This window comes from Urocitellus parryii, chromosome 3, assembly GCF_045843805.1.
Source record: "Urocitellus parryii isolate mUroPar1 chromosome 3, mUroPar1.hap1, whole genome shotgun sequence".
Lineage (NCBI taxonomy): Eukaryota > Metazoa > Chordata > Mammalia > Rodentia > Sciuridae > Urocitellus > Urocitellus parryii.
The window spans coordinates 152,303,432-152,330,134 of NC_135533.1; positions in this window are offsets into that span (position 1 = coordinate 152,303,432).

Sequence of the window (26,703 nt, forward strand, 5' to 3'; positions counted from 1 at the left end):
AGCTGTTCTTGTCCAGCTTGAGGTTTAACTAATTGAGGAAGCCCCACAGGCTGTGGGCCACCATGTGGCCAGGGCTGCCCAGGGCACTTATTTTGAGGTCTGGGCAGGAGGTCCAGCTATCAGGGCACTGTGAAGTGTTGCAGGATTCTGTGGGTCTGCGCATCCCAGGAGAGGCCACAGTGGGCTAGGAGTCAGGAGTCTCGCGGTGGGTGCTCCATGACCTCAGGAAAAACACCTCCTTCCTCCCCGACTCCCTGCTGAGCGGGCCAACACCTCTAGGGTCTTGAAAACCACTCACTGCACGTTACAGACACCTAAACACCTTACACTGGGGACAGAGTTCAGGACCCCTGTGGCCATGGCTGTGAGCTCTGGTTCCCCGGGGCTCCCTTCTTTCCCCAGCGCTCTTGGATATGACTTCTTTTCTCTGGAGCTACAGCTGCCTGGTGGGGTGGCCCTGCACTCCTGGGAAAGGATGAGGGGAAGGAAGAAATGCCAAGAGACCAGGAGTCCCTGCAAACCTCCTCTCACTTGCATTCTTCAATATGGATCAGAAATACGAGCAGCCGGCGGCAGGGAGGGGCGGGGAGCAATCCATACTCTCTGGTGGTCCAGGCGAGGAGACTTCCCAGCGGCCACCAATGGCAGCAGGATTCGTCTTATCTGGCTTCTTCACCCCTTTTCAGCTGGGATTTGACGTTTGCCTTTGTAAAATGAAATAGTGAAAAACAGGAATTTTAAGGATAATTTCTTAAATTACCTTTAAAGCAATTTTAGAACCATAGCAACATTGAGCAGGAATTAACAGAGAATTCCTATCTACCCGCTGTTCCCACACGCATTCATCCTTCCTGATTATGATCCTCCCTCCTCCCCCAGCAGAATGGCAAAGTTTTCATTTTTTTTTTAATAAGTGATAGACCTACACTGAAGCAGCACAGCTTCCAAAGTCTACAGTTGCACAAATGTTCATTCTTCATGTTGTAGGTTCTATGGGTCTTAATGAAGGTAGGCCAGGTGTCCACCGTGGTAGGAACACACTTCATCACCCTGCAGACCCTCTGTGCCCCTACTCACCCCACCCTCCCTCTGACCCCACCAGCCACAGATCTTTCCTGCCCTTTCCAAGATGCACTTACAATCATGCAGCACGCAGCCCCTCGAGGATGGCTCCTCCTGGGAACCTGTGTTCTTTTCTGTCTTTCCATGGCTTGGCACTCATTTCTTTCTAGATATAATATTCTTTGGTCTCAGAGGGGATCCACAATTTATTTATCCATTCATCCTACTGAAGAACACCTTGGTTGATATCACATTTTGGCAATTCTGGATAAAATGGCTGAAAACATCCACAGGCAGAGTTTTGGGTCACATTAAGCCAGTGCCCCCCTTGATTCCCTCTGGAAGTGTTCCACCATCAAATGTGCTGCATAGTGATGTCCTAAGACAGGGAGGTCCCCAAGGCCTGGTGAGGTCAACCTCTATTGGAGAAAGGGCCCGCTCTATCTTTAAAACTCCAAGGAAAATGAATATTGTATCACGGTGGAAGAAATAATCCCAAATAAAATCAAAATGATTGATAGTTTTGATTATTTCTGCTTTTTCTGAAAAGAATTTCTATAAATGTGGCAAAGGTCTGTGCTTTAGCAGCTGATTTGATTTCACTGAAAGCTTTAAAAGGGTCCTCTGTGATTTTTCCTCCCTAATATCTTTGTCTCTTTATTTCTGGGGGCACTGGGGGTTGACCCCAGGGCCTCAAATATGCTAGGGGAGCAGCTACCTCTGAGCTACATCTCTTGCCCTTTGTTTTTATTTCTGTGAATAGTAAAAGGAGAATTGGTATGTCATTTTGATGTCATTAGATAAAGCTTACATTTACCCAGGCTCTAACATGCAACTTCGGGGCCGTCGCCCTCTAATGAGGGGTGTTTTGATCCTAAATCGCTATAAATCCCATCTACATTCCCTAATCACCACCATCTCAGAGACTCGGGGAAGTTAAAATGTGTTTGGGTGTACATATTTTTCAGTTTCTAGTAATGAATGGAAATGCCATCTGTGATTTCTGGGGCTTTCGGCAGGACCTGAAGTAAACCACACCTACTCTCCACAAACCGTGTTTAAAATCACCTTCATTTTAGTAAAAAACTGTGATCCAATGTCAATGCATTTGCACTTCTTTCAAGAAAACAATTATTTCATGGTCATTAGATACTGTGTACCCTTGGTGTCCTGGCGTGCTCCACAGTGGCCTGAAGCAGGTACACATGTCTGATGTCAGGCTATGGCTAAGGTCAGGCAGGGGGCAAAACAGGACCCCAGAGGAGCTGACACCCTGAAACCTGTGGGATCTTGGGTTGGGCATTAGATTAACCAGGGGTACGATCAAGGTGTTCTGGTAATAAAGACTATTGCCCACTGGGTATTTTTTAAAACAACAATAGAGAAAGAAAATTAATTCTTCATTATTTAGTAAAGATGAGGAGTTGGGAGGCTGATTGAGGATGGGTGTGGGTAGAATAGTGGGGTGAGGTTTACTTATGCCTAAGGTGTATGGACTAGGGAAGATTTTGTGTGCAGACCATGTGCCAATTAGGAGTTCTGTTCAACTGCAGGTAACCTAGGCCCCTCCCCCCAAAGTAAATATTACTTTTTCTGTCATATATCCTAGGCGTAGGCAGTAGGGCTGGTGTAGTGGAATCTTAGCGTTACTAATCCACACAGGTCCTGATTTCTCTCAGTGCTTTGCCATCCTTAGCCCCTGGCTTTACTTCTTAAAGCTTTCTTCCCATCACAAAATGACATCTCTAAACCAGCCATTGCTTCCACATTCCAGACAGGAGGACAGAAGAGGTGAGAAGGGAAGAGAACAATTGCCACTTGAGTCAACTCCTTGTTTTAGTTTTATTTATAGGTGTCACCTAACATCATCACAGCCTTTATCTCCACCTCACTGGCCAAGCCTGAATCACATGGTAATGTCAATCCGAAAAAGAAACTGGCCTAGGAAGCTTTTGTTTGGACACATTTTTCCAGCTAGGAGCAGGGACTTTGCTGAGTAGCTTGATTCACGGATGAGATAACCAACCCCACAAAGAGCACAGGGCTTTCCTGAGATGTGCCAAAGAGGAGGGACCCAGACCCATGCCATGAGCCTCTAAGTTCACAGTTGTTCTACCCCTTCTTACCTATTTTATCCATAAGAGGATATTCAGGAATTCTAAGTCCCTAGAACACAAACTCTGCTGCTCATCCAGGTGGACCTGGCTTCTGTTCCCAGCATTCCACAAGGTGAGGGGCAGAAGATACTGGTTTGTGGAACAGGTGCAGGACCTGTCTACATGGAACAGAACCAGAGGACTGATTTGTCAGGAAACAAAACAAGAAATGGAGACCAACGCCAAGCCAGTGCCTGAGGTTCGCAGCCAGCATAATAAAACCCTCTGACTGCAGAAATGGTCTTGTAGGTTTTGATTGACAGATCTGACCCACCATAAAGACCCTGGCTTCCATTTGACTCTCTCTCTCTAAACTGAAAACACATCATCTTTCTTCTCTGTACATGTGAACATTTAATTGAATTGGCAGAAATGCCTAACATATAGAATTAAAAGAGAAGGTCCATTGTTTACTCTGCGTGTGGAAAAGGTCGATGTTCATTTTCGTTGACCTGATTTTCATTTTTGTTGTACAGATGAACACATTTCTGAGAGTGGTCTATTTAGGGGATGGGACAGCACATGAAATATGATCTTGCAGCCAGACAGTGAGCACAGCCTGGATTCCTGGGCTTCGTTAGCACACGTGACTGTCCTTTGCTTAGTGAGAGTAATGTCAGCCTGCAAGGGAGCCTGGCTACAATTAAAGGGTTGCAACTATGTTTTCCTATTAGGTTTTTCTTCTTCTCAAATCTGAAAGTCAAAGCCCAGGCATTAGTGGAGGATGAGAAGGCATCCATCATCTCAGATCGAGCACCCACCGGGGCGTGGAGATGCTCCACTCACAAGGCCTTATGGTCAATTATCAAGTTCATTCTTCCATGCCCCTAGCCTCCGATGTGGGTCTGCGGCTTAAGAAGCAAAGAATGGTTCCTCTGGCCTTGAGGTGGGAGAACTGTAAAACATATTCATACCAACAACCCCCAGCCTGTCAGGTGGAACTCCCAGCGAGCAGACAGCTCATCTGGAACAGCTCAATCAAACCAGCTCAGGTCCCAAACCAAGCCCCAGATCCACAGGGCTTAACCTGCCCTCTGAAGGCCGCTCCTCTGTGCCTCCCGAAGATGTACCAGCTTGTAAAACAATGATAAAAAATGAATTGTTTGCTAATGTTTACCAATAAAGAGACCTGGTGATCAAATGACATATTCCTGATTCTTTGGGTAAATCTGGAGGATCAGGGACCCCATGTCTTCAAAGCAATATCCGCGTGGGTTTTAGGTGGGTGCATTTTTTATCCCTGAGGCTGACCAAGAAAATTAGCACTGATTTAACATCCTAGAACAATGGACAGTCATCCCCTCTCCATCCAGGAGGACAGAGTTCTGAAATCAGGGTATTAGCAAGGCCACATCTGTTGCTTTCCCCAGATGCACCTTGGCTTGGGCTGGACACACTCTGTCCCTGCCTCTGTTCCCACACAGCATCTTCCTTTATCTCTGTCCCAAACCTCCTTTCTCCTCATCTTGTTCTTTTAAGTAAGAACACCAATCAGTAGATGAAGAACACTTTAAAGCTAGAATGACCTCATTCAAAGACCTTAACTTAATTATACCTACAAAGACCCTATTTTCAAGGGTTCCCATGTAGAAGGGGTCATGAGCGAGACATAGCTGGGGGAATCTCCTGGCTCCACTGTGATGGGACACATGGTCTCCAGGCCCCAGTCTTCCCGGAGCTCTTTGCCTTGTACATGGCCACATTCACCACGCCTACCCTACCCCCCAGGCAGCTGAGTTTCCAGTACTTGATTCTAACTTGTCTGACACTCCATGGTTTTGAACTGGCAATACCAAAATTGCACAGGGCCAAGTTAGGAAGATATGAAGGTGTGTTCAAAGTTGCAGATGCACAGCAAATATATTACCACCTCACCTGGCCCTCAGATTCCCTTAAGTCATCTCTACTTCCTGATTACAAGTCCCAGAGCTATTCTGGCCTTCATTTCTTCATCTGTAAAATAGAAAATTTAAGTTTCCTGCTTTGAAGGGCTGTTATGGGGACTCAGTCAGACCAGTATCAGGAACACCATGGCAATCCTGGCACTCAGGTGCCAGTCAGCAGCTCCCAGCCTGACTCCTCTGAAGAGAGCCTTCATGGTTGGGGCCATGCCTCCTGGGCAGCCCACCATCAACCAGTCGATGTGAGAAGCAAATGCCACCCAGACAGGGAAACTCTGCAGGCCCAATGGCTCTGTAGCACCACCCCCGTGGCTAGAGCTGCCGAGACTTCCAGTCCTCCAAGGGTCCTTGTGCTGGGAACTTGGTCTCAGTGTGACAAGGTTCCAGGTGAGGCCTTTAAGAGGTGTGGCCTAGGGGAAGGTCTCTAGGTTGTTGGGGGCATGTCCTGGGAAGGCAGTGTGGTCTCCAGCTGTGAGGACAGTGCATGGTTTCTGAGCCTGGCCCCCTCTCTCTGCTTCCTGGAAGCCAGGAGCATAGCAGTTTCCCTCCCTCAGGCCCTTCCACCATGATGCTCCTCCTCACCTTGGGCTCAGAGCAATGGAGACAGCTGACCGTGGACTGAACCTCTGAAACTGTGAGCCTCAAGTCAACATTTCCACCTCTGAGTTGTTCCTGTCAGGTGTTTTGGTCTCAGCAAGGAAACGTCGTTTAACACAAGAATACTAAAAGTGATCCCCAAATTTAATTAAAACAAACAAAACAAAATGCCTGGTTCTGAGCATCAATGAATCATGTAATGCAATCTTTGTCCTGGAGGTGTTCATTCTTCCTGGGAAGCTGGATTTCTGTGATACTGTGAGTTTCCTGTGGGAGGACTTCCGAGGTAGCAGCTCATGGCCATTTATGTCACGTCTGTTGAGTCTTTTCATCTACTGCTACACAAAGTCTCAACTCAACAGGCTTCAAAGACTAGAGTCGCCATCTCTCTGGAAAACCCAAGGCTGCTTAGCTGGTGGGTCAGCCTCTCAGGTACCATCAGGCCTGCTCTGCTCTCCTCAGAGTGGCTGCCCCCTTAGAAGCTGCCTTCCTGTCAGGAGAGCCAGCCAGTCTCCTAACCCTGTCCCTAGGAGAATTTCCTGCTTATCTTCTGATCCAAAGCCATCAGAGGCCCAACTGTTCCTAAACCAGTTCCCAGAGAGGATCTAGAACATTCCAGTGTCGACTGTGTTGGTGATGAACACCTGCAAAGGACTGGGTTCAGCCAGAAGGAATGAACACGTAGTCGCTTCTAGAAGTGTGAGCAACACCTTTTCCCTCAAGATATGGTCAACAACCAATAAGGTGGGGGGCACTAGAGAAGAACAGCATTACCTTAGATGAGAATAGTAGTGTTACCTTAGGTGAGGTAGAGGGAAGTGATGGGAGGAGAGGGGAGGGGATGTGGGGATAGGAAGGACAGTGGAACGGAATAGACATTATTACCGTATGTATATAGGTGATTGCATGACCAATGTGATTCTGCGACATGTACACACAGAAAAGTGAGAAATTATATCCCATCTATGTATGATGCATAGTGCATAATGCATTCTACTGTCATGTATAACTAATTAAAACAAATTTTAAAAATTAAAAGAAAAAGATATGGACAACAAGCAATTCTAGATTCAGCCACAAGTGATTCCTGAAATTCCAGAAGTTTTGAGCACAAATTATATTGGATATTTTCAAATTTCCATGACTGATAAGAAGAATGCTTTACATCTTTCAGTAGATAAAATCTATGAAACTGAAATATGGATTATTTCTGGAAAATTCAGCTCCCCTCTGGAGGTCTATGAACCTCTTTTCACAATGTTTATTTGACCCGATTTTACTGATTTCGCACTGTATCAGACACATGTTTCCTTTGAAAACAGAAACAATCATGTGGCTGGCCATTTCTTTAACACAATTTTTTTTTAAAGAAAATACTCCCATGGCAAACACCTCCTCTTCAAATGTAGCAGTGTTTGCCACATCTCTGCCGTGTACATTTCAATAGCCCTGACACACTGGACAGAAGCCATACAAGGGGTGAACGTCTATTTGCTCTGATAGAGGAGTTATTTACAGGTAAAAAGGGAGTTATTGGAAATCCAGTTAATGGGGAAAACTCTGATTCCTGACAGTATAGGAACTGGTGGTGTAGAAGTGGAAGGAAGGCTGAGGACAACAGGTGGGTCTTGCTGGGCTTGCAGGCAAAGTGACCAGGTTGTGCAAGGTCCAGTCTCCCAGGAACTCACCTACACCCAGCACATCTCTAGGGGGCGCCATTTAAATCAAACTCATGTGAGCTGCACGGAAGGCTGTCCCACCTTCCTGCACATCCAAGGCCCTAAGTTCATGCCTCTGGCTGGAGGCACTTAAGACCCAGGTGAGTGGAAGGTGTCCTTCACCTGTCAGAATCTGCTGCAGAGGAGGGGGTGGGAGGTTGGGAGGGGACAGGGGACCTTGATCAAGCCCCTCAGGCCCTGCGCTGGACTTGTGCTGTCATCCTGTTGGATGGGCTTGGCTTAAACTCATCCCCTAACCTGAGGTGTTTCTGTCACTGAAGGATGCATGTATATTTTGCAAGCTGGTAATGGCAATGTGCTTGGTGTTCCAGGAAGGGATAGGAGTAGGTATTTTTAAAGTGGCTTCATCTGCTGACTTTTGTCACAACCTGCCTCCAACTCCCCATTTCCAGAATTTAATGAGATGTCGATTTCACTTTATTTTAACTGAGAAAGTTTCTTGGATTTTGAAAAAACTCTAGAAAAGTGTGGAAGAGCCTCTTCAGTCATCTGTAACTTGAAGAAGGAGAGCCAAGAGCCTTAACTCCTTTTACTTAAGAGGAGGATGCATTATGTCAGGGTTCTGGGTCTCCACATCCATCTCTAGGTACCCAGAGGGAGCTCAGGATTTCTCCACCATTGCCACCAACTCCCAAGCCAAAGAGTAACAGGATCAGTAGAACTTTTTAGTTCTACTAAAATATTTATGCAAATTTAATTTAAATGCAAATGAGCCCCTATCTTGTGGCTCCTGGGTACCCAAGAAGGCTCCATATTGCTACAGAGACTTGGAATGTCTGGTTGGAGGATGAATTATTGGAGACTTCACTTGATCTGTCCAGGGGTCCTCCTGTTTCCAGTCTGGTTCGTCCCTCAGTTTCTCAGTGTTCATGGTGGTACTATGTCTGCATGCACAGTCTTCTTAGTGGTAGCTCTGTCAAACCATCTCTCCAAGCCATATCTGTTTCAATGCAGTCTAGGACTGTGGAGTGTAGACTTCATGAACGAAGCTTCTTCACGCATGAGAGAAAAAGATTCTCCCATAGCTGTTTCAGTTAGGTCTTTCCAAACATAGGTTAAGTACTCTGCAGTTGATAAAAGGATCATAAACAATGGCAGGTTTGCAGAGGCAGGCTTTCTGAGAGACACAGCAAGGAGGAGAGCCCGGAGCATGCTTCTGTGACCCCCCTCCACACTTATGGGAAGCAGCAGCTGCAACTTCGTATTACATTGCATTTGCTTTCAGTCATCTACCAGTCTTGACTCCTATCTCCAAAATATCTAGTAGTATATAAAAGTCTTCATATGTTATTTATTTTTTTCAAAACGAAGAGTCTAACAACATAAAATGTGAACAATAAATGCTACTAATAAACATGATGTCATAACACATGGTCTGAAAGTTTAAGAAATAGCAGAATATCTGCCACAGCAAATCCCATCACTGAAGGCTACACTTCCTAAAATCGACAGCACTTCACCAGTCTTTAAGGTATTTCCAAACAGACCACATAGTAACACAAAACTTGGCTTTATCTTAACTTTTTGAATAATGCAGAAAAACAAAATTAACATCTTAAAGTTTACTGAACTCTTACTTGGTATTAACTATCTGCATTAGTTTATTAAATCAGCTAACTATAGTGTATACAGTACATACCTAATTTACACGGGAGGAAGTGGAACAATTTCTATTGAGAGGTGATATAAATTGTATGATTTTAGATGAATGGTAAGTAGCAAGGTGAGGACTTGAATCCAGGGCTACTCTGAAGAATCTGCAATCTTGGCAGCCATGTCCTGCTAGGTCCCTCAACACTAGATTAGGCCTTGACAAAGGCCGGCCCTGAGCCTAATGTGACACCGATAGAAAAGAAACCTAATGCATTCGGGGCGGGGGCAAGGGAGGAGAGAATAGTGACCTCAGGCTTCTCCTCCTGATTAGCTGGCTCATCCTGTGGGGCTGGACAAACCTCAGCCACAATCGCTTTATTTACGTATTTATTTTACCAATGCCATAATTGGGTTTTCTTAATTGTTTATGAGTTAATCATGAAACTAACAGTTATTCCAGAAAAAAAATTTGACACATTTAAAAATAGTCACTGGGGTTATTCAGTAAAATATAAGTATTATTGAGAAGAAGAGGTTCTTTTATTATTGCTTTTAAAAATGTTGTTCTTTTTAGATACCATGACAGTGGAGTATAGTTTGACACAGCAAACATACATGGAGTATACCTTCCCATTCCTGGGGATGTACAGAATGTGGAGTTTCACTGGTCATATATTCACATATGAAAATGGAAAAGTTATATCCAATGCATTCTACTGCCTTTCTTATTCCCATCTCCCCTCCCTTCCCTTCATTCTTCTTTGTCTAATCCAATGAATTTCTATAGGAAAATACTTTATTTTGGGCTGGTTACAAAGTTGGCTCTCCTTGTGGATCATGAGCAGGTGTGTGGAGGGTCCTCTGCTGAAGACAGCTTGTGAACTTGAGCTGAACTGCATCTCCTTTCCAGATAGTAAGAAGTGGATTTCTGTGTTGAAGAATTCATTGCCATTTCTGGGAGCATGGCCAGAGAACACAGCTGGAATCCTGAGACAGGAATCAATGGATCAGGGTGTTGAAAGGTTGGCTTTTGGCTCTCCTCCTGCCTCCTCCATAAACAGGCCCACTGGAAATACTTCCAAGAGAAAATATGCAAGAAAGGGTAGGGCCTAGTATCAACAAAGTAGTAAGATTAATCAACGTTGATTTAAATGTAAAAATTGACAGCCGAGTTTGGCCCTTTCTGTGGTCTCTTTGGATCCTCCTAGATGAGTGGGAAATGTGATTGCTTTTACTCATCCTCCCTGTGCTTTTTGACAGCTCTCCTTCCCTCCTCACTGAGCATCAGAATGGCTTTTCCTTGCAATGAGCTTGTGTGGAGCCGGGCCCTCTCCTGGGATTCCAAGGACCACAGTGCAGAATGGATGCTACCTTTTTCAGTGTGAGTCAGCCCTCCCCTTGTCTTTGCTAAACACCGCCACACAGCAGTGCTCAGAAAGCCACATCAAACATCTGCCACCAGAATGTCCTCTATCATCTCTCCAACTGCTCATCCCACAGGTTCACACACCAAATGGAGGAGGAGGAGATGGCCCTGCCAAGGGGAACCACAGGTGAACCTTGCAGAGCAGGAGAGATGCAGATGTCACAGGGTTTAAAAAAATTATCTTCAACGTTTTGGAAGACAGCATTATTAAAAGAGGCTTTCCAGGAAGTAGAGATGGTGGACAAATCTCTGTAAGTCACCTCTGTGGTGGGACTTCCTAATGTTTGTGCTGACTGCCACCACTATTGCCTGACAACATTTTTTTTTTGCCACAAATTTTTTCTCCAATGGTGAATTCTTTATAATACATATAATTTACTCCTCATGTGTGGCTTTGTTTAAAATGTATTTGGGAACTAACTGGTAGGTCAGCCTTATGCTAGATTCCAGAACTGTGGCTGGGGTCAGGAAGCAGAGGACTCTTATCCTCATGGGGTTACATTTTGTGAAAGGACACAGGCAGTGGATATAGAGAGGAGAACATGACTTCAGAAAGTGCTATAAGGGTAAAACTGTATAATACAATAGAAGACACTTAGGAAATTATGACAGAAGTAGACAGGATACTCATTTATTAAAGCAGATTATTTTCTAATTTTCTGTTGCTTCTTGGATCAACTGTATTGTATATTTTGGATATTTTTCTAGGATCTTGGCTGTTTATCTGAATTTCCACATTTAATATTATTTGCCTTATAATTTTCCTATTTTAATATCTGTAGGATCTGTAGTGTTGTCTTATTTTCAAAATAGACATTTGTACTTTATACATTCTTGTACTTATTTTTTCCATCTTCTGAGACTTGGATCAATTTTATTCACTGGTTGCAATGAAATATGTCTTGAACTTGGTGACTTTTTCTATTGCATATTTTGATTCTATTTCATAAATTTCTGACCTTTTTATTTTCTTCCTACCTTTGCTAATTTCAAAAAAATTATTTTCTGTAATCTTCGGCTTTTTGAAAATGACATCATGAAATGGATATTTGGTTTCTTGGTTATTCAGCCTCCCTTTTTTTCTGTTATATTCATTCCAAGCTGGAGTGCTATTCTCAGCGTCTGTCAAATCTCCATTCCTGTGCTAGGAGCAAGCAGAAGTTGGAAAGAAGGGGGTCTAGAACTTCTTCAAGTCAGGAACTCTCTGGTTTGTGAATCCCTGGCAATGAGATCATTCAGGATGGATGGCCCAGGAGTCACACACCCCCTTTACCCACATATCACAGCCTGGAGGAGAGTCCCCAGGTGGAGGATTTTATTACTTTCCCCTGGATTTGGCAGGTCACCCCTGCTGGGGAACTGAAGAGGGGCGTTTCCCTCCTTTCCTAAGTCTATCCACCATCCCTCGCTCTAGCTACACAGATATACATTGGGACACACCAACTGACTGCAGACCCCCCTTGCTGCTAACCAGACTGACACACAGACCTGGATGCACACAATGATGTCAATTTCTGGCCAGTTTTCAAGAAAGAAGAGAGATCCTGAAATTATAGGCTGAATTCATAATGCTTGTTTTTTTTTCTTTTTGGGGAGGAAACATTTAATAATTTTCCCTTTACCCTCAAGTTTCTATACTTGCTTCAAGACAATAAATGGTGTGAGGTGAGGAAGAAAGCTTACCTGACGTGGGCTATCTCTGAATGAGGTGTTGTTCTCTTCCCCTCCCCAGGGATTGGTCTGTCCTTCTGTGTAGACCCCTGAGAAGACAGGGACGTAGCAGGGCCATGTACAGGGGTTCATATGTGACCCCTCCAGCAGCGGACAAAGTTGCTAAAGTATGACTTTCCCAGAACACCAGGAGGGCAGAGAGGGACTTGGCTGGGAGCAGCTTCCACTTCAGATTTTCCTGAGACAAGAGACACACAGCTGCTTGGACGCCCAGCAAGGCAGGGGATGTAATCTACAATGATGATGGTGACAGTGGCACAAAAGTCGAGGGACGGTAATAGCTCACAGCAAGGAACAGCCTAAGACTAAGTACAGAGTACATAAAAAGGAAGATGCGCCTTTTCTCAGGATATAAAACGGATGAGATCATGAGAGGACTTGTGTGCCACCCATAAAATTGTTTCCCTATGAAAATTCCTGACATCTCCACCAATCATTGTTCTCTACATTTGAACTCCATATAAATTTGAAGGAAGAATCAGGCCTAAGCACAACTGTGTGTGTGCTCATCTTTTCCCATAAAAGCTCCAGGAGAGATCTACCCTAATGTAAAGTGGACACCCAGCATGGCTGAGAGGTAAGTAAATGACCCGTCTTGCACCCCCAAGTCCTCTACCCTATGTCCACAGTCCTCCATGCAGTGGCTAAGAAACCCAAGCACGAGTCCCACCAAGTGTCATGGCCCTGACCAGTCAACAACTCCCCTGCATGTCCTTATTGTAAAATGGGGACAAATGGTGACTTCACCATAGGGGGGGATAAGGCTGAACTGTGACTCCACATAGGTCATGGAAGGTTTGGAAGACTATGAAGGTTCTAGAACTGCCAGTTGCTGCCACTATTCTTATTGGAGTTGTTTTTGTTGGGGTTGTCACTCTTCCTGTCACCAAGTCAGAGCCAGACTCTGTCCCATTGGTATTTCTTGGCAATGGTATCTGTGGCTACATGGGCAACATTTGTTCTGTGTCTTGACACCCATGGCATGCAGGATGGAGCTGGTCCTGACACTGACATCCTGAGCTGGGTGTTCCTCCAAGTTCCTCCTTTCCCTAGCCCGCCCTCAGCTGCTCTGAACCCTGGACACGGGCCTGCTCGTAATCGCCTGGGCTTTTCCACACTTTTGCTCGTGGTTACTTTCCTAGGTGGGGCCCTGGGAGTGTAAGGGCCAGAGGAGAGAAAAGTCCAGGGACTGTCCACCCTCCTCCCCTCTTTGTCCTCTTGTGGCTCACCATCCTCTGGGTCCTTTAGCTCAAGCTGGAGCTCTGTGGCTTTGGAGGCTCCTGTGTGTGCTTCTGGTGACTGCTCCTTACTCTTGTTCTTCCAGCTGGGGTGGGACTGTGGGGTTGGCATGATGCTCCCCTGACATTAGTCCTGGGGACAGTACCATCTTCTGTTAATTTAACCCCACCCAGCCAATCTGTTCAAATACTGTTCTTATTAAACTTGGTCCCACTTGGATTGTACCGTGTACTTCCTGTGGGGACCCCAACCTGTGCACTTGTGAGAGCAATACTAACAACTGCAGCCAACACTTGCTCAGTGCCCCCTGAATGCCAGGTCCTACTTTGGGTGTGTCCACATGTGCTGGTCCATCCCACCGTCCACATGGCCACATGAGATTGGAACAGTCACCATCATTCCCGTTTTGTAGATGAAGAAACAGATGCATACCTGAGTCCCCCTAAGTCACACAGCAAGTGGCAGAGACAGGAGCTGACCCTGTCCAGCTGGCCTGCACCGCCCACCCATTTCAGTCTTCATACACTGCTGCCCAACTGTAGGGTTCCAGGTTCTGAAATGAGGAACTGGGGCTGGGCCCTTTGCTCAGCAGAACATTGGCAGTGAGACTTATTACTCACGTGTGTTTGATTAGTCACTGTTTATGGTGAGAGAGTCCATGTGACATCACTAGCTGAGACCCTGGAGCTTGCAGAGTGAGATTTTCTATTAATCTGCAGTGACAGCTTCTGTATCACAACTAATGTGCGTTGGTTGATGTGTGGTCACTGCAGAAGGCCTGAGTTCTCTGCCCTGGGTTATAGGGAACAAGGTTGATTTAGCTGCAAACCCCACACACTACAAAACCTCATTTTCACACTAATAGGAACAATAAGGGACTTCACACCTGTGTTTATGTCCAAGCCTTCCCGTATTTTAAAGGCAGAGGATGACAGAAGTTGTTTTACATAGACGTTTACTTTTCCCAACTTACCTGTGGTTGCCTGCAGTTCTATGGGCTTGCAAGGGAAAGACACCGACAATGGAAATAGCCCCTGTCACCTCTCAGGAGTGTTGTTTTATAAATGTGAGTGACGTACAACACTGTGCAGTGTGGTAGACGGGCAGACAGCTTTACTGGGTTACATGCACACTCGATTTAGGGTTAGCATCCACTCCTGTATTAAAGGGTTATTCTGGGAAAGGAACCGTCCAACATTATGTGTCCCAACTCCTTCTATCCCTTAAAAACCTAGGTCCTATATTCAGCCCCATCTTGTAGACAAGGAAACTGAGGCACACAGGGTTCATTTTGGCTGTCAGCATGTCACTGGGTGCAGAACCAGATTGTGTGGCTGACCCTAAATGCTGTCCCACCTTGAAGGCTTCTGTTCTGTGCTTTGGTGTGCTCCTTGATGCATCTGAATGACGTGACTACTTCTGGGGCCAGAAGCTGGAGGCTGAATCGTGCTGTGGACATTATGACCTTCTGCAAGGAGGCCTGCCTGAGTCACCATCTGTGGAATCTCAACACGCAGAGAAACAAGCAGGAGCAGAGTGCTCATGAGCTGTCCAGAGATGTTCAAGATTCCTGGGCCCCGAGCTCTCCAAGGGCTGAATCACCCTGGCAGGCTCCACTCTGTAAGAATCCTCATGCCCACCAGTGGAGTCCTTTTCCTGGAGGCCATGTCCCTACATGAAAGAATGATCAAGGCTTGCCATCAGAGAAAGTGCCCGTTTACTGAGGAACAGCTCTGCATATTTATAGAGCCAGGGGCGGTTTGACAATTATGACAGTTTAATGGTTGAATGGTTTGACAGTTGGCTGGGGTGCTTTCTGATTGGTGGGTAAGGATCATGTGAGCCAGCAGGGCTAGTCTGATTAGTGGGTAAGGATCATGTGAGCTAGCAGGGCTCACCATTGGACGGCAGGATCATGTGAGCCAGCAGGGCTCATCATTGGATGGCTCTTCTTGGGGGATGGGGATGTTAGTCTTTGGAGCCTGGTGACTCCCAACACTACTGGTGACCCCAACTTAGATTCCTGGTAGGGCACTGCTGAATCTACCAGGATACAAGACAGGGCTGGCATTGCCATGGAAACACTGCCCAGGCAGGGAAGATGCCTTTCTGTCCTCTGGAGCCTGTCACTGGGGTCTCTGAAGGTCCCAGGGAGGCTGGTAGGCAGATCCATCCCATCTTGACATGTGGTTTGCTCCAGAGACTCTCGTGTCTTGCTCTTGTGAATAAACCTCAGTAGAATAATCTATCCTGTAGGAAACCAGAGCCTACTGTTCCTATTGCACCCTTCTTCTTCCTCGATGAAGATGAGGATGAGGCATGAGGGAGGGGGACATTGACTCCTGAGTGCTTGCTAGGTGCCTGTCAACATTGGAAGTATTGTGAGTAGCTTCTCATTAAACCATATCACAGCCACCAACCTGTTATGAACCATCAGGAATACAGGTGCTGTCATGTGAGCCTTTCATGTTCCCCAAAGCCATGTGCTGGGGGCTCGGGGGCCAGCCTGGAGTGCCATGGGAGCTGGTGGGGTCTTCGGGAGGTGGGGCCCAGTGGGAGGGGCCAGGTCACTGGGGAAGTGCCCTTGAAAGGCTCTTGGGACCCTGGTCCTTCCTCGTTCTCTTACTGCTCTCCAGTCCCTACAAATGAGCAGGCCTTGTTGCCAAGCACTCCCAGCATGAGGTACTGTCAAAGGAAAGCTTTTTCTTTATTAAATTGATTAATCTCGGTGTTTTTTCAAAGCTACAGAATACTGATGGCAGATTTATCATATAGAAACAGACGTTTTTGTACTTCTCAACACAACCACTCTTCATATTTGTCACAAAATATTTCAGACTCACTTTTCTGCCCATTGTAGGAAGAAGTAATGTGTTGATGAGATTTTTTCCTATTTCTCTACATATGTATGAATCTATTGAAGTATTTTTTTTTTAAAATGAAAACACCCCAGATTCAGTGGTGAGTGTCTGGAATCCTAGTTTCTCTGGGGGCTGAGGCAGGAGGATCACAAGTTCCAAGTCAGCCTCAGCAACTTAGCAAGGCCCTAAGCAATTTACAAAGATCTTGTCTCAAAATAAGTATTAAAGAAGGTATTGGGATGTGGCTTGGTGGTTAAGTCCCTGGGTTCATTCCCAGTACAGGAAATAAAAAAAGAAAACTTATAGAACAGACTCCTCTATGCAGACAGTGTGGCGTTCCACACAGGGGCTTGGGTGGTTCCTGCTCCAAGCAGTGCAGACCATATAGGCACAGCCCCTAAATCACATTATGGTCTTAAAAAACAAACAGCATGGGTGTTGAATTTCAGGTGCCCAGGTTGTGGAGTGGCACACTGTAAGCACCACAGAGTGTCGATTTGCTCTTTTGTAAAAACCACTTTTTTTTTTTTTTCTTACACTGTTAACATCGCTTTTCAGTTTGTTTATTTATTTATTTATTGTTACTGGGGATGGAATCCAGGGCCTCCTGCATGCTGGGCCAGGACCCTACCACTGAGCTACATCGCCATCCCTTTTAAAAATTTAATTTGAAGAAGGGTCTCACTAAGCTGCCCCAGCTGGCCTTGAATTTATGATCCCTCTGCCTCAGTCAGTTAAATTCTCTTCCTGCCAATCCCTTTCTCACCTGTCTTTATCAGTACAGGGTCCTCCTCCCGCCCCCTGGGGAAGAAGAGTGAATGGTGGGTGTGGACTGAGCACAGGCTCCTGTGAGGACAGGAAGGTCACAGGGAAGGGGACTCTCCATCTGATTCCTCCCTGTCAGACACATTTTTTTTTTTCATCAGAAACTCATCAGGTGGGCAGATCCTCTCTACCATGTGCTGCCCAACGTGGTCAACTTCCTTACTTCAGGGCCAAAGTGATGAAGTCAACTGATCATGGACCAAAATGTCCACACCTGACGGGTGGAAGAGATCTTTCATCCATGCAAGTTGATTATTTCTGGTGTTTGTTAGAATGATAGAAAGCTAACACTGCAGGAATGCAGAACGAGTAGCATATACATATATCCCTCCTCCTGTAACCACCCCTGCAGCCTTCCACCTGATGTCCAGCTTCCCCCATGAAGAAGAGCTTCATCACTTTCTGGCTCTCAGCTCCATATCACTGGTCTCTGCTGCCCCATATTGGACTGTCCATGTCAGGTTGCACTCTAAGCACTTGGATGGAGACATTGAAGTTAAGGAATTAAAATTGCCCCCCCCCCCAAAAAAAAACAGCATCCAGTTTCAGTCTGGCTTCATCCCAGGTGTTTTAAAATGTCTGGCCCTCCCAGGTCTTGGCTGGTACTGGTCAAGCCCCAGGACACAGACTTTATACAAAGTTGCTGGGTGTCTTAGGCAAGAAAAACTCCCTCTTCCTTCCTACATGAAGTCATCAATAGAAGGAACTAGAATATCCATGTCAGGTCAGTGAGTGTGTGTTACCATATTCTACTAGGGGAGAAGAGTCTCCCAATTCCTAGGGAGAGCTGGGGTAGGGGATACTCTCCTCCCCAAATATTACCAGCGGAGGCACGGTTCTTAAGATCTTGGAGGCCTCTCTAATGGAGCTAGACCCAAACTGAGAATTCAGAGGGTCAGAACCATTCTTATGTTCCCAGAACAATAGTGTCATCCTCTGCCTCAGAATCCCCAACTCCTCACTCTACAGTGGGACAATGACATGACATGAGAAGAACCATTGGGGATGGCATGGAGCAGGAAGCTGAGGACACCTGGGCCTGGGAAGGATGAGTACCCTGTACTCACAGGGAGTCTCTGAGGCCTGTGAGTAAAGGAAGCAGCAGGAAGCTAGGGCAAGTCCTTCTGACAGAGGAGAAACTACAAGGGCATACCTACATGTTTCACCCAAGAGAGAAAATCCAGGCCCCATGAACACTGAAACAAGGGCCAGCTAGACCAAAACTCCTCTGTCACTGCCAGAATTCAGCTCTCAGTGTATGTCAGTCTGGAGCAGGGAGTGCGAGGGCCTCTAGAGCTGCAGCTGCAACAGGTGGGGAGGTCCCCTGCCAAGCCCCCTGAGGATTTCCAGGATCCAGCCAAACCCAAATTTCTGAATTTCTGAGTGTGGCCACCATGTGAGGATATGGTCTGTGGTGAGACATCTGCTGCAGGTGCAGGAGCTGGTGGGGGGAGGGGATCTGAGGCTGGGCATTGGTATAGCTGGGATGCTATGTGTAGGCACAGTCTCTTTTTTTCTCCCTGAGACCTGGGACAGTCCCTAGGGGGAACCACAGCTTCTGGGACCTGAGTAGTGGGAGAGTCATGCCCATATGGAGGTGCTCTGGAAGGAGCCACTACAGCCCAGACTCCTAAGATGGAACCTGCCACCAGTCCCCAGAATGTGTGGAGTCCAAGGCCAGAGGCAGGAGTGAGACATGCACCCCAACAGGAGAGAAGCAGAACTGTCTCAGGGAACTCCCAGGGGCTCCCCCTGAACCCAGAATGATATCTTTTATGTCATCTTTTTCATCTACAAGGTCATTGACATGTGGGGTTTATTAGCCTTCAGCATCAGGCCTGGCCCTCAGAAAAGGAAGAAAGAACATTGTGGAATGGAAAGATCCAGCCTAGAGATAAGGACAGCTGATCTTATGAGTTGAGGGAAATCATTCAGTCATGATCACCATCCTTGACCTTATCTCATTCTTCCTTCTCATCATGATCATCATTGAGTCATTTGACAGTTATTTGAGATAGAGTGATAAAAATTCATCATCTATATTGGGACTTTTCTGGGAGTGGAGAAGACACTAGTAATAATTATGCGAGTACAACAGGCACAAATTAGGAGGGTCTGAGGAAACCCAGGATCTAGGCCTAGAGCCCTTCTTCATAGAGCTGCTCTGGTCTAGAGTGGTTCTGTGGAACTATTGCCCTAACAGATTAGGTTTCAGATTCTTATTAACTAGGCAGGTATTCAGGAAAAATCATCCAATCTCATGTGTCTGAGGATCCAGGTTGATTTGGAACTGTTCCTCATGCATATCTCATTGAGGAGCCTCAAGGGGGAGCATTGATTCAAGGCCAAGACATGTGGCTTCTTCAGAGCCATGGAAACCCATCCTGAATGGGGGATGAAGTCTGGGGTTTCTGTGAGATCTCAAGGATTCAGACAGCAGCAGGGAAATGCTCTGGAAATGAGGTGTGAGACAGGAAAACTGTCCCAGGAATGACAGAGACCCTGGTGAAGAAGCTGATGTGTCAGGAAGAAAGGGCAAAGTCCACTAACATTATGCTGTGTCATTAAATGTCAGTGGGCACTACAGTGGACAGTGCCTATGTCATCCATACTTCTAGAAGTTCAAATTTCTAGTTGGCTTGAAAACTTTGTTTTGGACCTGTGTGTTGGGAAGTACATGCTGGGGGCCATGAGTACTGTGGGATGAAGGATATGGGTGTCTCCTGTCCAGACCTGGAGGAGGATATTCTCCTGGTGCCTTTGCAGATCTCACAGGGGGGTTGGAGCAGATGAGAGTGTCACCCAGCTCAATTCAGCAGGAGCTGCTGGCTCTGCTTCTCCCTTCCCCAGGGACCCCAAACAGCCATTTGCTTCCCATCTCCCAGGCCAGAGCAGCCACTTCATTGTCCCTCTTCTACAGCCCCAGAGTCTGCTCCCTAGGGCTTCCCAACAACCACTCATGCCATTCTGGGCTATGACTTTTGCTGTAGAGGAAGCCAGTCTCCCTCCCTCTTCTGACTCTGTGAACTTTGTCTCAGCCCATGGCCATCAGCTACTGGATGCTGACATTCTTCCTTGTACATTGAGGGGCTTGCCCAGCATAGACCTGCCCTGTGTGGTGGGGCTGTTACTCCCTAGGGAAAATATAGGTCTGAGTTGGGCACAGAGATGGGAGCAGATGGGTGGGATTAGGTCTGGATCCGCTGCCTTTGGGCTATGTGGAACCTGGGTGGACTGTGTATGTCTCTGAGTTCATCTGTGAAATGGCAATCATAGCCCCCACATCTCAGAGTCACTGGAGGGTCACTCAGGGCTTGTTAAATGAATGTGTTAGTGAACTAATGATTAAATGACAATGAGTCACAGGGATGAGGAAATGTGGAAAGAGCCTGGGGATAGGTCACCCCACAATTCACTGTGACCCTGACTGGATCATTCACTTATTGTTGGAGCCTCCATCCTCTCATCTCAGAAATAGGCACACAAATATCTTGTTTGCTTTGCTTTGTGGATCCATTGAGCCAGGGTAGACAGAAGAATCCAGGTTCTCCAACTCCACAGAACCACAAATATTCATATGCTCAGAATCTTCTCTTGGCCTTGTATAGGCACAGCCTGCCTAGGAGGGAGAGTGACCCAACATACATGTGGTCTTTAACACCTATGCCACCTAAGCTGGCTTGGCCCTTACAGTCAGGCATGGGGGAAGACGTAGTCACCTTGGGTTGCCCTTGGGCTAATGGACCTAGGTGCTCACCATCTGTGTAGCTGTGGGACTCAGACGACCTGTCTTCACTCTGGAACCTCTGTCTCCTCATTCACAAGGTGTGGGAGTACAGACATCTGCCTCCAAGGTGGTCTGAATCACAAAATATAAAACATGTCAGATACCAGCTCAGCATTTCCCTGAAAGCAACCCTCAGCCAAGGTCACTATGTTGACAGTTGTGGCAGGTGGGATCATATCTGCAGCAGAACTGGGAGCAATGTTACAGTGAAACAGTAAACATGGAGGGCTCAGTAAGGTCCAGTCCAGAACCCAGCTGAACCTCTGAGGGACAGGGTGCTAGAGACACAGCCCTTGTCACAGGGTGCCTGCCTCCAGTAGGGACTCAGAATGAATGGTAACCCAATCCTGGGGCAGGGCTGCCACCAGGAAAGCCAAATTACAGCTTCCAGCAGCCTTCAAGCCCCAGGAAGGCTAAGGATTGAACAGGCAAAGAAGCAAAAGGCCCAGAGTACACAGGGAGCCAGTTCCCAATAGTCCTGACAGGGCAGCACCAGCATAGAGGGCCAGACAGAGGGGCCCAGCAGGGTGAGGAATTTCAAAATGGTGAGAGTGACATGGAGTGTTCAGGGCCAAGAACAACAGAGGAGGACAGTGAGAGAATACTTGAATCAAGCCACCTGAAGGCCATCAGTGCCATGGGAAGTGTACAGAGAGGACATGATTCTGGGCTTAACTTGGAAAGGGAGGACATGGAGTCCAGGAGTCCTTAGAGACACGCTGATAATTGTAGGAGCAGGAAAGTGACAGCCCAGTGATCTACTTCTGACAAATCAGAGTCTCTGGGCCATGGTGTCTTCATTGTAGACTGAAGATCCTCATAAGATCTTCCTCCAAGAGCATCTTGGTGACAGAGAAGCAGACCAGGGGGTCATGGGAAGAAAATGTCTCAGCGATATGACTGAAATCATAGTCCCTTCCCTGTGATCCTAGACAAAGTAGGGGCTGTGGAAGACCAGACATGTGGGCAGGGTTGAGTCTGGGGTGGTCCCAGAAATACCCAGATTGGGGTTGGACAGACATAGAAAGGGAGAGAAATTGGGGAGATGTCTTCCCAGATCTCCATGGAATTAGGATCAAAGCTGAGCTTGAGACTGAATGAGGGGCCCTAAGAATATTACTTCCTAATCCTGGAACCTGTGAATATATTATGGTCTGTAACAAAAGGGACCTTACCCAGGGGATGATGTTAAGGGGGCTGAGATGGAGGATTATGCCAATTTATCTGGGTGTTCCAAGGTAAGGGAAAGAGAGAGGTGGGAGGTCAGAATAAGAGAAGGAATGTGGGAATGGAAGGAGATGAGAGAGAGAGAGAGAGAGAGAGAGAGAGAGAGATATTGATTGATTAGGGGAATGGAGAGAAGAGAAGAGGGATGAGGGAGAGAGAAGAGAGGAGAAGGAGAGAGGGAAGAGGGGAAGAGAAAGCCAGAAAGAGAGATTTGTAGGTGCTGCAGAGCTGGCTTTGAAACTGGAGGAAGGGGTAGGAGTCCAGGGATGTGGTATTCTAGGAGCTGGAAAACATAAGGCAATGGTTTCTTCCTGAGTCCCTCGAAGGAGCCTGGCCTCCCAACACCTTGGTTCTAATCCCCAGGGTGCATTTTGGACTTCTGACCTCCAGACCTGTGAGAAAATAAATGCATGTTGTTTTGAGCCACTGTATTGCAGTGATCTATTTCAGCAGCCACAGAAAACTCCCAGAGGAGCAGGGCACTGATTGTGGCCCCTCCACAGCCCCTGCCCATGGTGACAGAGGCATGATCCTAGGCCCTGAGCCCAACCCTGCTAACTTCCATGGTAGAGTAAAGAGACTGGAGCTCAGGGACTGCATGAGCAGGTAGGGTGGGGCTGGGCCACACACTCACCATTCCTTCATGGTCAGAGCGTGGCTGGATCTCCAACCCTGCTAGTCACTGCCTCATGGAGAAAGTCCCAATACAGGACCTAGTTTTCCTGCTGATGTCCACAACTGAATGAAATACTCACAATAAATAATGACTTCCCTGTCACCAAGGGAAGATGGCAGGTGACCTTCTGTGCCACACACTTTAAAGGATCACTATGTTCTCAGGCCACAAATTGGTCACCTGTGTGTACATCATAACCCAAGTCCCCTTAGTGTGGAAGCCTCACATAAAACACGTCTCCACCTGTAATTGTGGTGCAAGATGCCCTGTCTCATTTCCCTCCAGCAAGGTCTTAGAAATTATGAGCACCTGTTTCCTTGGGCACATGGTTCCCTGGGAGTTAGGAGCTCATTGATTGCACATGTCTGAAGTTCTTGGCAGGCCTTTTGTCTGGCAGTTTCCTTCTTAGCTTCCTCCTATTTCTCTTTTGTACCCACACCTACCATTGGATAAGGAATTGAGGTGAGCTCTGAATTTAAGAATTTGGGAAGCCAATGGCATTGGTGTGCCCTGAACTCTGTGGACAGCCGAGTTCTCAGGAGTGATGGGGAAGGTGAATATGTGTGGGTAGAAGCTGAGTTGGGCAAAGAGGAGGAGGGTATTCCAAGAGTCCATCCCTGAATAGAGGAGCACAATTTATTGCCCTTTATTTTAATTCAAGTGATAAGCTATCTGTGAGGGTCAGGGATTGTGGATACAAGACTTCCAAAACTGTTCAGGCACTGGGCTCACCCTCCCTATGCTACCCAGTCCTGAGCACATCCCCCCCTGCCCTGCTGCTCCTGCCCTGGCTTGAAATTCTGGCTTTGTGGCCTGGATGCCTATGGCAGTCAGTGCAGCACCAAGAGGGGTCCAGCTGGCAAAGCCAGGATGGTAGAGAGGCAGAATGAGCCCTCCTGCAGTCCTGGGCCTGTGGCCTAGAATTTCTCCTCAGGGGTTCTCAGTCTGTGCATCTGGAAGAAAGGTCAGTAGAAGGGGGAGAGAGAGAGAGAGAGAGATAGAGATAGAGATAGAGAGAGAGAGAGAGAGAGAGAGAGAGAGAGAGAGAGAGAGAGAGAGAGAATGTGTGTGTGTGTGTGTGTGCCCTCAGTGGAGGGAGTGTATGAGCAAGTAAAACCTACCCCAACCCTGTCATAGGGTTACTGAGGGCCCTAGGTACTTGGTTGTGCCTGGTCAGTGAAGTTCATGCTTCTAGATACCCAGCCTGGTGAGACCTGACCTCTGACCCTCAAGCAGGACTGCTCAACCTTCAGTAGCCACCCATGGTATAGGCCCTAAGAACTCTACACCCTACCTCCTCTCCAGCCCCATGAGTACTCTCTCAGGGGCCAATCTCTGCACCTCTTAGTGTCCTTGCCCTGTAGCTAGGTGCACCCATACCTGATCAAGGTCACTAGCATCCTCCTTGTGACCAAATTCTAGATATTGCATTTGCTAACCACCATCTACTTATTCGTTCATTCATTCCTGGTCTGCAGACCCTACTCTGAACCAGACAAATGAAGGAAAGTGATCTTCCCCTAGGGTTAAGTGCTTTAAAGCACAGACAGTTACAGAGCCACCACTGGATGCCCAGCCAGCAGGGTGGGCCCACAGTCCCACACCCCTGTGTCTCTCTACACCATCTCCAGAGTGCATGGGCCTGGCTGGGTCCCACCACACCAGGTGTTTTGTGCTGCAGTTTCTTCTATTGTCACTGTATTTTAAATATTTTGCACATCAGAAACTATTCCTGTTCATCATGCTTTACTGGTAAGTGTGGAATCCCTTCCAGAAAATGAAAGATAATTTACTTATTCAAACCTGCCTTGGCCTCTTATACTGGCCACAGCCATGTAGCAGGACTCTAGAGATGCAGCTCCCCTCTCGTGCACATAACCCAGCAGGTTCTCAGCTCTAAGGATGGCCATCTCTGCAGGGGTTGCTTCAGGGCCCCTTCTCTCCAACCCTCTTTACATAGCTTCCAGCCTCATTAGCTGAGTCTAATAGTCTTCCCTATCTCTGGGTCGAGTCCATGGCCTTGCTCTGCTGTGGTAAGATAGACTGAAATGATGGTGGCACTGACCTGCCTTGTTTGATGGCAGTCTGATTCTTTCTTCTGACTGTCTTGTTCTGATGGAGGCTGTCCATGGACCCTGATGACCCTCCTCAGGGTAGCCAGACCCAGGCAATGGGGCCAGAGGGCAGAGGTTATTGGAAGACCTTCCTAAGCAGCCTTGGAGAGATGCTGAGTGGACCCCAGGTCAGCCCAGTTGGACCTGGCAGGTAGTGAGTCCCATTCCGCACTCTGATACATGGACCTGGGCTGATCTGGGATGTAGGGGTGTTAAGAACTGACTTAGCCTCATTCAGATAGCCTACCTCATGCCCAGGGGTGCTCTTTGGCCCTCCAGTAAATACCTCAACATTCTTAACTGGCCCTCAGGAATCACAGTCCATGGATTTGAAGCTTCACAATTGGCAGATGTCAAACAAGGGTTTTATGGTCAAATTTGGGATCAGCTGTGTTAAATCATGCTGAAACCCTTTCTTTTCTTCTTTACTGCAGGGCATCTCAAGGTCTTGATTTTAGAGTAGGGAAGGTAATATTCTCTCTGATAAACATCCCTATGAGCCCAACTTCAGGGCCTGGTGGGCCCAGGTACCCATTTGGGGACCTGGTGACTGGGTTGCCTTAGAGAAGTGGTGAGATAGGTGGGCCATCCCACACAAACCTCCACCCATGGGGTTCCTGATGGGTGGAGGGACCATAGTTTTTACCATCAGTGCAAGGCACTGTGCAAATTTAACCTTTGGATTTATGACTCTATTTCTTTGCAGCAAATGTCATGGTAAATGTCAGGCTAAGTCTGAAGCTGTGCAAGGGGCCCATCAAGAAAGAGGGTGGGGATGAGGAGGCTGAAGGACCCAGGGACTTAAGCCAGGGTGAGACTTCAGGCCCCTCACCACCTCCCGGGAGCCCTCTCAGATTGCTCCTTGCTTGCCTAGGTCCCCAGCACTGTGTCCTCAATTTGTCCCAGCCATTGTGACCTTCTTAAGATGTTGCTTTTGTTTGCCCTCCTGCCAGCACCCAAATGGGGCGGGCTCTGGGACCTGCCAGAAGTCCCCCCTCCCCCACATCTGTGCAGTCATAGGACCAGCTTGTGCAGTATTGGCTGGCTGTGTGACCTTGGGTAGCACCGCCCTTCCCTGGTCACTGGAGGCCATATAATCCACAGCTGTTGATCAGAGATGGTGTTCCTGGCTCAGTGCCCTCATGAGTAGGAAATACTCCAAGTTCTGGAATTGTTAGGTGTGGGGCTCTGGGGGAGCTAGGTGGGGCTGCATGCAGAGCCAGGATGAAGATTGGCTTGGAGCATCCCATAGCAGCCCCAGGGCCTGGAGTAGACCCTGCACCCTGTAGATGCTCAGTAAAAATAGTGAGTAACATGGAAGGCAGAAAAAGTCTTAAGCTGGCTGAGAATCCATGTTCACCATGGTTACTTGGCCCCCTATCCCTCCCCCACCACATACAGCTCAGCCTGTCTTGTCACTGGGCTCTGCACTGGTTCTCAGATCTGGAAGGTCGTTCAGTGAATGCTGACCACCTCCCTGCCATATGTGGAACCTATGCAGCTGAACAGAGGGTCTCGGACTCCCTTGGCTACTTCCTCCTAACAGCTCCACATCACCCCTGTACACAGCTCACTCCACTGGGCATCCAGGATCCCCAAATTCAGTCTATGTGATATCATATCCTTTGTATTGGACATCCAACCCCACAATCCTGGCCTGCCCTCTCTACCTATCCCCAAAGACAGGTTCAATTTACAAAGTCTGACCTTCTCCCTGTCCATTCCCTTTTATTCCTCATGGCAGGCCTGCCTTATTAGATCACCCCCTC